The sequence below is a fragment of the Panthera leo genome, chromosome D2 (assembly GCF_018350215.1).
Source record: "Panthera leo isolate Ple1 chromosome D2, P.leo_Ple1_pat1.1, whole genome shotgun sequence".
NCBI classification, from domain to species: domain Eukaryota; kingdom Metazoa; phylum Chordata; class Mammalia; order Carnivora; family Felidae; genus Panthera; species Panthera leo.
In genome coordinates, this window is record NC_056689.1 from 41,801,953 (window position 1) to 41,815,951 (window position 13,999).

The window sequence follows — 13,999 nt, forward strand, 5'->3', positions numbered from 1 at the left end:
TATAGTGTTCACTATACGTTAGGCACTGTTATATTTATTATTATACTTATTAGCTCACTTACTACTCCTAACAACTCCCTAGGAAGATATTATTATAATTTCATTTACAGATGAGGGAATTAATGCAATCACGACTCAGTAGCCACTATTACACAGCTGAGATTGGTTGAGTTAAATAATGAACACAAGCAACCTGTCTCCAGAGTGCTAGCTCTTAACCACGTGGCTATAGTTTCCTAACTAGTAAGTCAAACTGAAAAGGCATAAATAGGTTTTGGGCCTAGATACAGATTGTATGCATTCTTTTAAGTATTTATAATGCATTTATATACGCAAACAATAAATTACAAAACACAGACAATATGTAAACTTAATTCTTTTGCCTCAAAGTAATAAGGATGAAATACAATGAAACTAAAAATATAAAATAGAATAAAAATATGCTTTGATAAATAAGTTTGGGCAAAAATGAAATTAATACTGGTATTACAGGCATTTTACAATAAGAAACCAGAAAAACTTTGGGGAGTTTGTCAAAAGTGTACACAGAAAAATGAATAAACTTAAATAAATATATTATGAGATGAGAGAATGCCAAGAAAGAGAGTGAAATACAAATAGTATATGTGTAGGAAAAGAAAAAAAAAAACAGAACAAGGCTTAAAGAAGGAGTATTTAATGATTTAGAAAATACAGAATAATAATCAGGTAAATTTGAAGAATATACATAAGTCTATAAATTCATAATCCTGGCTGTGTTTTTTAGATTTAAATTTTTTCTTTAATGTTTATTTTTGAGAGAGAGAGAGAGAGAGAAAAGCATGAGCAGGAGAGGGGCAGAGGGAGAGAGATGGGGACAAAAGATCTGAAGTAGGCTCTATGCTGACAGCAGAGAGCCTGATAGGGGGCTCCAATTCATGAACCGTGAGATCATGACCCAAGCTGAAGTCAGATGCTTAACCGACTGAGCCACCCAGGTGCCCCTGGCTGTGTCTTCATAAGTAAATAATATAAAGAGATTATTTTTTTAATGAGATAAAAACATACTAAATTCACTGTGGTGATAAATACTATTAGTGGAAGTATCAGTAATTTTCATTTTTATGCTTTAAAAGACATTTCACATGTTCTACCATGAACATTGTCATTTCATTTGTATGTAGAGTAACTACTACTTACAGAAACAGTGATTGGCACTGAGATATACAATGATGAACAAAAAGGACAACCAAAGCTAGAATTCAAAGAAACAAGAAAACCAATAAACTTTTTAAAAAGTACACCTGCAACAGTATGGATCACCCAGAAAAACAGACAAAAGAGGCAGAAATTTATGATTCTAGCCAAAAATATACTAAAATGATTTACAGTGCTAAGCATCAGAATATGGCTTCTTGAAGGAATGTAGAGTGGTAGGAAAGAGAATCAACAAGAAAGGGACACAGGAAAATTTTCTGGATTGATGGAAATGTTTTATACCTTGTTTGAAAGAGGACTGCCAGAGAGTATACAATTTTGGGCAGAACATTTAAGAAGTCTATTTTCCCAGTCTTTGAATCTGAATAGGCTTTGTTATTTGCTTTGCCCAATAAAATAAGATAGAAGTGATACTGTGCTACTTCTGAGCCTATGCTTCAAGAGGTATTGCTTGTGTCTTCCTCTCACAACTGTGTTGCTGCCATCTGAACAAGCCTAGATTAATCTTTTGGACAGCGAAAGATCATTTGAAGCAGAACCTAGTTTTCTCAACCTTTCAAATAGTGGCCTTCCTACACTAAATTGCCTTCAGTCAAGTCCAAGCCTACTATTATTGCTGAGACCAGAACTATGCAGAAAACTAATACACTAGTGAACAGTAATAAATGCTTATTGTTTTCAGCCACTTAACTCTAGGTTGGCTTGTTATGCAGCAAAAGCTAGCTGATACATATGAGAACAAAATATCTTGTTTTTTCCAGTTTTCTTGTGAAGAAAAGGTGACTTAACAGACTTAAAGGAGCACTGAAAATTGAAAAATACTATAAAATATAACAAACTGATCACTTGTCTCTTTTACAATTTTCTCTGGGCCAACAAAGGCACTAAGAAAAATAATCATAAAATATTACAGCTATATTTAAGATCTATTCACATGCTATTCAGAGATGAGACATGGACTTTATGTCTTATGTAAAAGCTCATTGAGTAGCAATCAATGACTGAGTGCTGAGGCATGAAAGATTGTATAGTTATATATGTATTCAGGAGAAAAAAGGACTTACTAATGCCTGCATTAGGCATGGGACTCACAACTGGTTTCTATCCCTGATTTGTCCAATCTCCTCATTTTGAGATGAGAAACTGAGACCTTGACAGGAAAAACATCTTAAAAAGTCATTAGTGGCATACGTAAGTTTTAACCCATGTCTTTTTTTAAGTGTTTATTTATTTTTGAGAGAGAAAGAGCACAACTGGGGGAGGAACAGAGACAGAGACACAGAACCAGAAGCAGGCTCCAGGCTCTGAGCTGTCAGCACAGAGCCTGATGCAGGGCTTGAACCCACAAACTGTGAGATCATGACCTGAGCTGAAGTCAGACGTTTAACTGACTGAGCCACCCAGGCGCCCCAACCCATGTCTTTTGAGGAGGTCAATCCAAACTTCACCTCACCCATGTGTAGTTCTGAAATACTGCAGTCCAAACAATGGTTAACTAATTATCTAATAATTTTAACAAGAATTCTTGGGTAGTAAAGATACCATTACAAAGAGATTGAAGTTTTGTCAAGTAATCAATAAGCTCTCCTATGACTTCTCAACTCTATGAGTTAAGGCTTTGATAGAAAAAGATAAGTAGAAATAAGGAATGACCATGCCCTCTTCCCTCCCCAAGTTGATTGCATCAATACTATGCTGTTTCTGAATACTATTAACCTAAGATCTACTATAATAAATACATTGTTAAAAAGATGGAATATGTTTTCTTATCTCTGATGAATTCATTTGAAAGGAATACTGGGTTACCACAATGTCCCAGCTGCAGACTGAGCCAAGTTTTGACCCTGTAAGTAGTAGGGTCCACAGCAAGCAGTAACGAGAGTGACATGTGAAAAATCATGGACTCTGGCGTAAGTGGAAACCAAGGAGAGTCCTATGGGGAAATTCAGTCAGAAAAATCAAGCTAATTTGGGGAGAGACAGTTTTACATTTGGAGGAAGATGTCAATTGTACATGCATCCTTTGTGGTGTCCTCAAAAGATATGCAATAGAAAATATCCTTGTTTGGCCAAAAGACTATGTTATTCAAGCTCCAGAGTTACAATAGTTGATATAACATATTACCCTACTCAACAAATTGGATATTATCAAGGACATACCATCTCATTTATTTTGAATGTGAACAACTTTTCACATTAGGGGTGACCAGAGAAAACAGTGGCAGGGCTCAGTGAAGGGCTCTTCATATCAGAGAACACAATGTCCTGTTGGGCTTCCAAATCTGGACAGAATGAACTCAGGAGTAAAACATTTGGGCACATTATTCTCAGCTTTCATTTTAATCACAGGTGAGAAGGATCAGGACTTTTGACCCTTTATGTAGTCTCACATGGGGATACCTCATTCATCAAAGTTATAGATTTCATATATGAAGATATCAAAGGGAATTTGTAGGCAGAGCCATTAACATATTGTGTCTAATGGATCTGCCAATAGGTGACAGATGTGTCCAGTGTCCAGCCCTGGCTTTCTTGCTTGGGCCCTAACAGGTGTTATATGCTTCTCCAGAATGATGTGATACAACACTATCGACTTGGGATCAAACAGATGTGGATTTAATTCCGGCTCTGACACAAACTGTGTGACTTTGCTCAAGTGTATTAATCTCTTAGAACTTCAGTTTCCTCATTTTTACAATATGGAAAGTACTTCATGGGTTGCTTTAAATGTCAACCTTACAATTAATGTATATGTATAAGGAAAGTGTCTAACCTGTATCATGGGCTCAGCAAAGTCGGTGCTCTTCCACCTAGAAGGCAAGGATCATGCCTCCTTCCTTATTGTCCTCACCGATTGATAGAATGAAAAATATCCAAAAAATGATAGTAAAACTGCTATCTCTATTTCCAACATTGACACATTCATTTGAACATGGGAGGTTTTTAACTTTCATCTTCCTGAATCTCTTACTAATTATAAAATCCGTTGGATAGAGTTTCACCTTTAACTCTAATTTGGTGGCCAAACCTCTGGACCTTAATCACGCTTTATGTAGCCAGGGTATTTGTTTCCATTGAATACTAAAGTTGTCAACTTACAAAAATACTATGTATGTTTGGGGTGTAAATCAGATATCATCTTGTAGTTTCCAGGGCAGACAAGCAAAGGCAGAAAGAAATGATTTACAAAACTAAAGGGAGTGAATTTTTATTTCATTAGCAATCTTCTGCATGCTGTGAAAAAACAAACAGGATTCACCCTGTCATACAGTCTCACATTGTGACAGTCTCGTTTATCAAAGTTACAGATTTTGGATACGAAGACATCGAAGAGAATTTACAGGCTTCTCAGTAGAAGCCAACGGTATGTTATGTAGTCACGTGTATATGGTAGAAGAACACCTCAGTCCAGCTTCAGGAAAAGAAGCAGAGCTGAAGAGCAGCTGAGCTAACCCCCTGCCAAGACCCAGGCCCCCAGAGACCTAGCATCTTCCTTTCCTTCCCACCATTATAACCTCCCCTGACTCCTGGCCCTATCCTCTTTTAATAATAGCTTGGAGTATAGCTGCTTCTTTCTGACAACCACAGACCTTTGGCAATTCTTATTAATCTTCCATTGTTATAATGATTTCAGAGAGAAGGAAGGGTGATTTTAAGCACAAAAGTCAGGCTAGATTTAAGATTTACTGACCCCTCTTCTCAATTCTGTAACTTTTGGGGTCACAATGAGTAAATCAGCTCATGGGACCTAGAGCATATCAATTCGCTTCTCTGAGCCTCAGTTTCCCCAATGTAAAGAAAGGGAGGAGACTAGATGAACTCTTCAGTGTTGGGTCAATTCTAAGGCCTTTTCTCATTTATTCTAAACTCCTTTCATAGCTCCACATTCTTCAAATGGAACCAATTCATTTATCTACTAGAGCAGCCACAGCTTCTGGCCATGGACAAACAGCTGGGGGTACAGCACAGAAAAGCAGTTCTAAGACTATTTCTCCTTGTTATTGGCTAGTCAGTCACATAGCAAGAACTCCCAGCTACCGCATTTTCAGAACCTAGATACTCTTCTTCCCTTTGGTACTTTGGTACCTCCTGTGGGTAAGTTCAGTCTCCACTCTGAAACTCTGGATTTTGTTCACACTTTCATTGTCACTTCGGTTGGCCACGATTTTTGCCCCATGCTCTTTACTCCAGGTTGTGCTTTAAAACTCTTGTGAGAGGGCTCCTGCCTGGCTTAGTCAGAAGAACATGTGACTCTTGATTTTGGGGTTGGAAGTTAGTGCCCCATGTTGGGTGGAGACATTGCTTAAAATTAAAACAGACCCCAAAAAAACTATTGTAGGCCATGTTTCAGGAACAGCTGTTCTAAGTCAAGGTGGTTTCTGTTCCACGGCAGTGATTCAGCTCTGAGTAACTTTTCTCCCTGTGATAATGGGCTTGCTTCAGTCATCCTGTGGGACCTATGTCTGGCAGGGGATAGTAAGTAGGCAGAACGAGGAAAGGATATGGAACCATGCGGCAGCCCTGGATGACAGGTCTCCCCAAGAGAGCAACCCCCAGCTGGAGCCAGCCAAGCCTAGCCTTTCTGCTGACAGATGTTCCTGCTTCCAGCCATGTGTCTGTCGACATGTTGTTTGAAAAGGTCTGCAAGGTAGCTCTGTGGTCTCATTTCTCTGAGGATCTCCAGGGAAGCCAGCTTTCTTGATGACTACATAATTTATACCAAAGTCCCTTGCTTAAAAGCTCTCACAGGCTATCCCCTAAAGAATAATATGTAAACTTTTTGGCATGACTCATAAAGCTAGCTTTCTCATCTGTAAAATGGGGATAATCATATCGTACTCACAGGGTTGTTCTGAAAATTACATAATCTCCTAATATGCCCCAGTTATTGCATGGTAAGTGGGGGTAGTCAAAAACTACCAGTTTTCTTCCCTTTCCTACTTCCTGATCTGGTCCTGATCGATTTTATAGATACATCTCCTATTATGTTCATCCCTCACTTTAGTTAAAGAAACTACTTGAATTCTTTAAACTTTTGAAATTCTGGGTCTTTTCACATACAACCAATCTTGAAACTGACACTGACCTTTTTTTGCTTGGGAAAACCCTCCTCGCACTCCAGCACTTTAGTGAAACCCTCCTTCACACTCCCTCTCAAAGAACACTCACTCTCCCTACCCCTCCCAGGCCACCACTGCCTTGATATAGTTCCACTACTGCACTTAGCATTTTGTCATTAATGGTAATGATAATTATAATCTTTTAAGTATCTATTATTTACCAGAAACTGTATGGTACAGTTTATAAACTATCTTTACTCTTCAAAATAATCCTATAATTGTTGCTATGTAGCCCATATTTTAGATAAGGAAAATGAAATTGAAAGGAGATTGTGTTGGCCTCATATACAGCCTAGTTGCTTATGTGTCTTCTTGATTGGACTGTATTTAAATAATTGTGTAAGAGAGTTAGCCCTCAATAAATGAAGACCAGCAAAGATAGGAAGGAGTCTGAAAAGACTACCCCTTGGCCTTTGATTCTTTTCTTACTCATATCAGGGGCTTCTCTTTTCCATTGAAGACATTTTTCTTTAACCCAGTTTTGTTTCAGTATATGCTGTCAAAGAATTCCAGAGGAATTTGATAGATCAAGCAAAACATTTCTTGTTTTACAGATGTGGAAAAGCCTTGGAGATGATGTGCAAACAGCCTTAGAAACATTCAAACCTTTCCTGAGGTCAAAATGGAAGTAGTGAGGGAACGGGAATTCTAATGACACGCTCCTGTTTTCAAGCAGGTTTTTTCTGCCCAGCACTGTTTAGCAGGTTTGCGGAAATGATTTCCTTTCAAATCTATAAACTAGAAATTGTGGGCTTCAAAACCCAACATAAACATCACTTCCTCTGTGCAGATCTGTTGAGAGCTAATCTAAGTCAGGTTGGCCATTTATAGTTAGAATCGTTGGTAAATATTGGCACCTTCCCCCAAATTAGAGGTGGGTAGAAATTATATGTCTGCTCTCCCCACAAGCTCAGCTGGGTGGTATACAATGAAAGCAAGTTCCAGACTAAATACTGCCACCCGAAGGACATTTACTAGCTAAGCAGGCATATAACAATATTACTACCAATGCTTTAAGCTTGGTGAAGTCCTCTGTCAAGCACAGAGGGTTTACATGAAGTCACTGTATTAAAGGCTTGTCTGAAAGGCTCACCCCAAGGCAAATGTGACAAATATGATGAGAGCATAGTCAACTATTATAATTTCCAGTGGCAGGATATCTTGTCACTTGGAAAACACCAAATAGAATTCTAGTTCCAGGGTAATATAGTGTGAGGGGTTAAATTATGTAAGAGTGGATATAAGCACACAAAGTTTTCTAGCCAAATAACCAAGTACATATATTAAACACTGTAAGTTTTCACTAATAAAATTTTTTCTAATGTATTTGTATATTGTAATAATTATAATTATATTACATATTGTATTATAACTATATATTATACATAATTATAATTATATAATTAACTATTATATAATTGGAAACTCCCCTAAACATAGTCTGATACTAGTATTAGAAACACACATTTCTAGAGTGCCAACCTCTCTGGGTAAAGGTAACTCACCACACCTAGAACCTGAAGTTCTTATTAGAAATCTTTGGGTGTTAACCAACCTTCCTAGCTCCTAACTTAAAGTGATTTACATACGTATGTGTCACCTTGTCTACAGACAACTAAACTGTAGACAATATAACACTACCTCCTTTGTGATTCTACTGGAAACTTCATACGTCTCTGTTGGAATCTTTAGTGCATGAAGTAATTGTTCTAGGTAATATGTCTGCCTCTGCAGACATGCCAGCAGAAACTTTAGTTATTTCTATCCTAACGACCCATGTGGCATCATGATTGGCATAAAATAAACATGCAATGAATGCAAAGGATCTTTGAATGAATGACTGAAATAATGAATCATACAGTGAATAAATTAGAATAAGTAGCTTTTGGAATAACTGCTTGTATTCATCAGCTCAGGCTGCTATAACACAATACCATAGATCAGGTGGCTTAAACAATGGACATCTATTCCTCACAGTTCTAGAGGCTGAAAGTCCAAGACCATGGGGCTAAGCAGATTCAATTTCTGGGAGAACCCTTTTCCTGGCTTGCAAAGGGCTATTTCCCTGTCCTCATGTGGCAAAGTCCAAGAGAGAGAGAGCTCTGGTCTCTTTTCCTCTCATAAGGACACTAATCCCATCATGGAAGCCTCACTCTCATTGATCTCATGTAAGCCTAGCTATCTTCCAAAAGTCCCACCTTCAAATACTGTCACATGAGGATAGGGCTTCTCCATCTGAATTTGGGGGTGGACACAAACATTCAGTCCATAAAGGCACTCTAGTCTGCCTCCTCCATTGTGATAATTCTGAAAAAAACAGCAAAAATGGTAGGGAAGGCACTCTTCTCTCTGAAACAATGACAGCCAATGACACAGAACTGGATGAAAAGAACTAGAGTTCTGTATCAAATTAAAATCCAACTGTACCTGAACTTCTCATCCATCTGAGGGGCCAATATGTTCCTTGGACAGTTTTAAGGCAGGCTGGCCTCACTAGGGAAAGCAGAATCTTTGGGGTCAGGTGTGATATGCTGTGGGTATGCAGGGGCAGAAAGAAGTTCCAGGTTAGGAGACAATTTACCATTCTAAAACCTGCTTTGTTCACTCCTTCTCTGTTTGCTTTACTTCAAGAGGCTTGATTCTAATGTCACCCATTTGAAAATGGCCTTCAGACTTTACCGCATATACTGAAATGAAGGGTTCTCACTGTCTAATTTCCAATCAAATAGGCGCAAAATCGATTGACACAACCTTGGTGCTGCTTAACAGGACAAGTGAATCATTTGCTTCCCAAATTACAGGGAACTCTGCAGTCAGGCCACCTGGGTAACCACAGAGCCTCTCCCTCAAAGATAGAGGAATGCAGACAAGCAGTCCGAGTTTGGGAGCCATCTCCACTCCGAGTGGTCAGTGTCTTCATCCTCAGGGGATCAGGGTATTAGCATGCCCAAGCCAGCATATGGTGCACATCTTACTAACTTAATCATGGGACACAAGCAAGCTGTTTTCAAGATAATTTGGGGCCCTGTGAGTAGTCATTCCTCTTCCCAGCCCCCGTTCAGCTCTGAAAGGGATGATGCATCCCCATCTCCTTTGCCCAAAAGATTTCAAAGAAATCCTGCCAGTGTTTGTAATATCCGCAAAACCCCTCTGTAAGTAACACCCAGGCCACACTGAGCAGACTGAGGCCAAGAAGCTCAGTTCTGCCTGACAGCTTTCCCCCCAAGTTGTTATTTTTGCATTGTGGAAGCGAAGAAAGACCCCTCAACAGAAGATTCACAGCAGCCCTAACTTAGACTTTTTAAGGCTGCTTTATGGAAGGTAAATTTTCATATTTTGAAAGATAAAAGTAAATTCAGCCTCTCTATCTGGAAGCCTCTTTTTATGCTGATCAAAGACAAGGTGATTTTTTGTTGGTTGGTTGGTTGATTTGCTTGTTTTATAAAACATACATGAGACTTGGTCTCTACTCAGGCAAGGACCTCTCTCTTCAACATCCATCCCTGTCTCTTCAATCCTTCCAACCATGATTACCAAGGTTTGCAGGGGATTCTTTAGCAAACAGTGTCCTGGGAAATATCTGGAAAATGAGAAATTATTAGAGAAAGATCTTTAAGATGAAATGAGAGACTTTGTTCAACCTTCAGAAGTATTTGTAACTGATTCCTTGAAGTAAAAGGGAAGATCAATATGGATATTTCAGTACCCACAGATAGAAGAGAAAGGGGGACACAAGGGAAGAAATGAATATTTATTGCCTACTTAGGGAGATAAACAATGACCACCGAAGTGAAAAGAAGTCCAGGCTATTTATTCAGAGCTTGTTAAAGCAAAGCGAATTAGCCAACATCTCTTGTGGTCAGTACAGATTCAAAGGCAGGCAGAGGAGTGGGAAAGATTCACAGTGAGGGAAAAGGGAAGGTCTCAGGTGGGCCCTGATTGAAAGCTATTGGTGTGGAAACTGGAGATTGCTACCTAGAAGGGGGTGCATCCTATGGGATTGGATTGGAAAGCTTATTTGGCTTTCTCCAGTTGGTTCTGTGTTAGAAGCAGAGGAAACAAGGAGGGAGTCATTCAGCAAGCCCCCACCCTTCTGGGCAGATGACTATGAAGGCTATGGCTTGGCTTCCTGAACTAGTTGCTAAAGAGCTTCTGAGTCAGTGTTCAATTGTTCTGTATTTTGTCCACTTGTCACATTGTGTCAAGTCACATTTTCTAATTGTTTATTTAATTTCTCAGATGGTAGGTACCCTAATTTAATCTCCACAACATTCCTGTAAAAAAAGACCTTGTTTCACTATCTCCCAAAAGAAAAAACTGAGGCAAGTTGTTCAAGGTTACAGAGCTGGTAAATGGCAAGTCTAGGTCTTGGATGTTGGGAAGTCTGACTCAGAAGCCAATGTTCTTTCTGTAATTCTATGCAGCCTTAGAGATGCAGATGTCCACTCCTAGAGGCCACTACTGAGAGCATCTGTAATCTGGGAGATTTAGGATGTAACCAGTTTTTCTTTTTCTATGATGTTAGGTCCAGCCTGGCTTTAATATGGCCTTTCCTTCCATCAGCTAATAACTAGAGACTGTACTCCAAAGATTATGCTAAGGTATCTTTCTAAATTATAAGGAATCTATAGCCAAATAGAGGCCTGAGGTCATTATCCCAAGTAACATGGGCCATTACATTTTTTTTAATTGAACTTTTATAAACCAAATCATGCTTTATGGTGTGTTAAGAGAAAACAATATTGAAAAACGGTGTCCCCTACTCAAGATTAAGGGAACTTAAAGTGAAGTCCCTTGACATTCTAATTGCATACCTGGGGGACTAGAAGATACACCTTAAAGATACGAAAAATATGGTGGTTATAAACATGTGTGCATCTTGATCCCTGGGTAAACTGTTGCACTTTTAGAACATTTTGGCAATGTTCGTTGACCTCCAAAAACAAAAGTCCTAACATCTGTAATTTAAACAAACCACAACAAAAGCATTCCCATCTGTGGTGATGTGCAGTCAGGACTGAGAACTGCTCTGAAGAGAGAAGACTTTTGTTTTAAATATGGTTAACTTTGCCATGTCTCTGCTTTGTTCATATTCTGAGTAGAGTGTGTTCACCTCCAAGATGCCCATGGGAGAACACCAGCCATACACTGCTGTGGGCACTGCTGAAAAAGAAGCAGCTTCTTCCTGCCTCCTGTTAGTATTCTTTTCTTAGATACCAGGAATATTTATTGGTCTCATGAGTCTCACGTAAGATTTCTTTTGAAAATGGGCTACAGTGCAAATAAAAATTTTAAAAACTACTAAATGAAATGAACTTTAAGGATTCTTTTAACTCTAAAGCATATTACATTTTATAGGTAACTCTTCTTCAGTGTCACCCATGAAAGGATCGGATAAAAGGCATTCCCAGAAAAGAATACGCATGGCATGCCCATCCATCCTCTCTCCTCCGAATGGTTTCCACAGCTAACCTAGTCCCATGATTAGAAAGGGGAAGTTGAGGGTTAGACTCTGCCACTGGATCCTTTTGGTTTAACAAATGTCATGTAACTATGGTTCTCATGGACAGAACCAGTCTTAAAATTAGGGAAAAGCAAATTATGCCTTTTATGAATTTACCTCTTTTCCCCACATACTTCCCAAACCAGAACCACCTGCCTTCCCAATATGCAGATTATCAGTTAGATGTGATAACCTCCTGGGAGGTGTAAGGGTATCATAGGACCCCTCCTCCAAACCCCATTACTTTACACATAGTTTCCACAGCTGCTATTAGACCTACACGACCAATACTTAATACTTACTTTAAGGTTTCTTTTATTTATTTATTTATTTATTTATTTATTTATTTATTTATTTACTTACTTACTTACTTATTTACTTACTTAATTTTAGGGAGAGAGAGTGAGTCTGCATGGCAGAGAAGGGCAAAGGGATAAAGGGACAGAATCTTAAGTAGGCTCCGTGCTCAGCATGGAGCCTGATGCAGGACTCTATTCCACAACCCTGGGATAATGACCTGAGCTGAAATCAAGAGTTGGTACTTGACCAACTGAGCCACCCAGGCACCTCTGTTTTATGATTTTATCTTGATGTTTTGACATCAGACTACATGACCTTTAAACACTGGTGTTTCTCAGGACTTTGCTCTGGACTTTCCCTGGGTCCTCTTTCTCTTCCTCTCTCCCTCCTTCTCCTCCTCTTCTTCCTTCTTCAACAGATTGAGTGAGATATAATTCAAATACCATACAATTTTCCCACTTAAACTATACAATCAAAAGGTTTTTACTATACTCACAAATATATGCAACCATCACCACACTCAATGTTAGAACATTTCATCACCTCAAAAACAAATTTGATACCCTCTAGCTATTAACCTCCCTCCCTCACTCCCACCCACAACCCCAGATCTGAGCAACCACTAATCTACTTAACGTATCTATAGATTTCCCTATTCTGGACGTTATACAAACAGAATCATATAATATGTGCTCTTCTGTGACTTATTCCTTTCATGTAAAATGTTTTCAAAGTTCATCCATGTTGTAGCATGTACTGACTACTAGATTCCCTTTTTATGGACAAATAATATCCCACTGTATGTATTGGCATATTTTGTCTATTCATTTGTGAGTTGATGGGCATTCGCACTATTTCCATCTTTGGGCTATTAAGGACAATGCTGCCATGAGCAAATGATTCTGTGTGGACACAGGTTTTATCTTGGGTATAAACCTAGGAGTGTATTTGCTGGGTCATACTCTATGTTTAATAGATTGACTGTTAATAGCCAGACTTATTTCCAGAGCAGCTGCATCATTTTAAGATTCCCACTAGCAGTGTGAGCTCAGAGCCTGGAGCCTGTTTCGGATTCTGTGTCTCCCTCTCTCTCTGCCCCTAACCCACTCGCATCTTGTCTCTGTCTTTCTCAAAAATAAATAAACATTAAAAATTTTTTTAAATAAAATTAAAAAAATGTTTTTATAAAAAAATAGAAGTGTGAGTCTTCCCATTCATTGTTAGTTTTAATAATTATTTTGGTTATTCTGGGTCCTTTGCAAGTCTTCAAAAATTTTAGAGTCAGCTTTTAAATTTACCCAAAGAAGTCAGTTGGGACTCTGTTAGAGATTGTGTTCAATTTGTGAACTGATTGATGGAGTAGTGCCATCTTACAATACTAAGTCTTCCAATCCATGAGCATGGATGTTTTCCACTTACTTAAACCTTCTTTAATTTCTTTCAAAGTCTTGTAGTGTTCAGAGTACAAGTTTGGCACAACTCTTGTTAATTTAATCCTAAGTATTTTGTACATTTTGATGCTATTTAAAATGTAATTGCTTTCTTATTTTCAGATTGAATATTGCAAATGCACAGAAATACAAATGACAATTGATTTTATGTATTAATCTTACATCATGTAACCTTGCTAAACTCATTTTTTAATTCTAGAAGTTTTTCAGCAGCTTCCTTGGGCTTTTCTATATATAAAAATCATGTGATTTTAGTTCTTCAATTCCTCCTTTACTGATATTTCAATTTCATCAAGTTTTCTAATGTAGTGTGTAACTTAATTACTGCTATTACCATTATAGTTTTTCAGTTCTTTTTCAGTGTTTGCTCTAGGATTTACCATATACATCTATCAGACTCAGCTTCAGATTTATACTAGTTCAATTCAA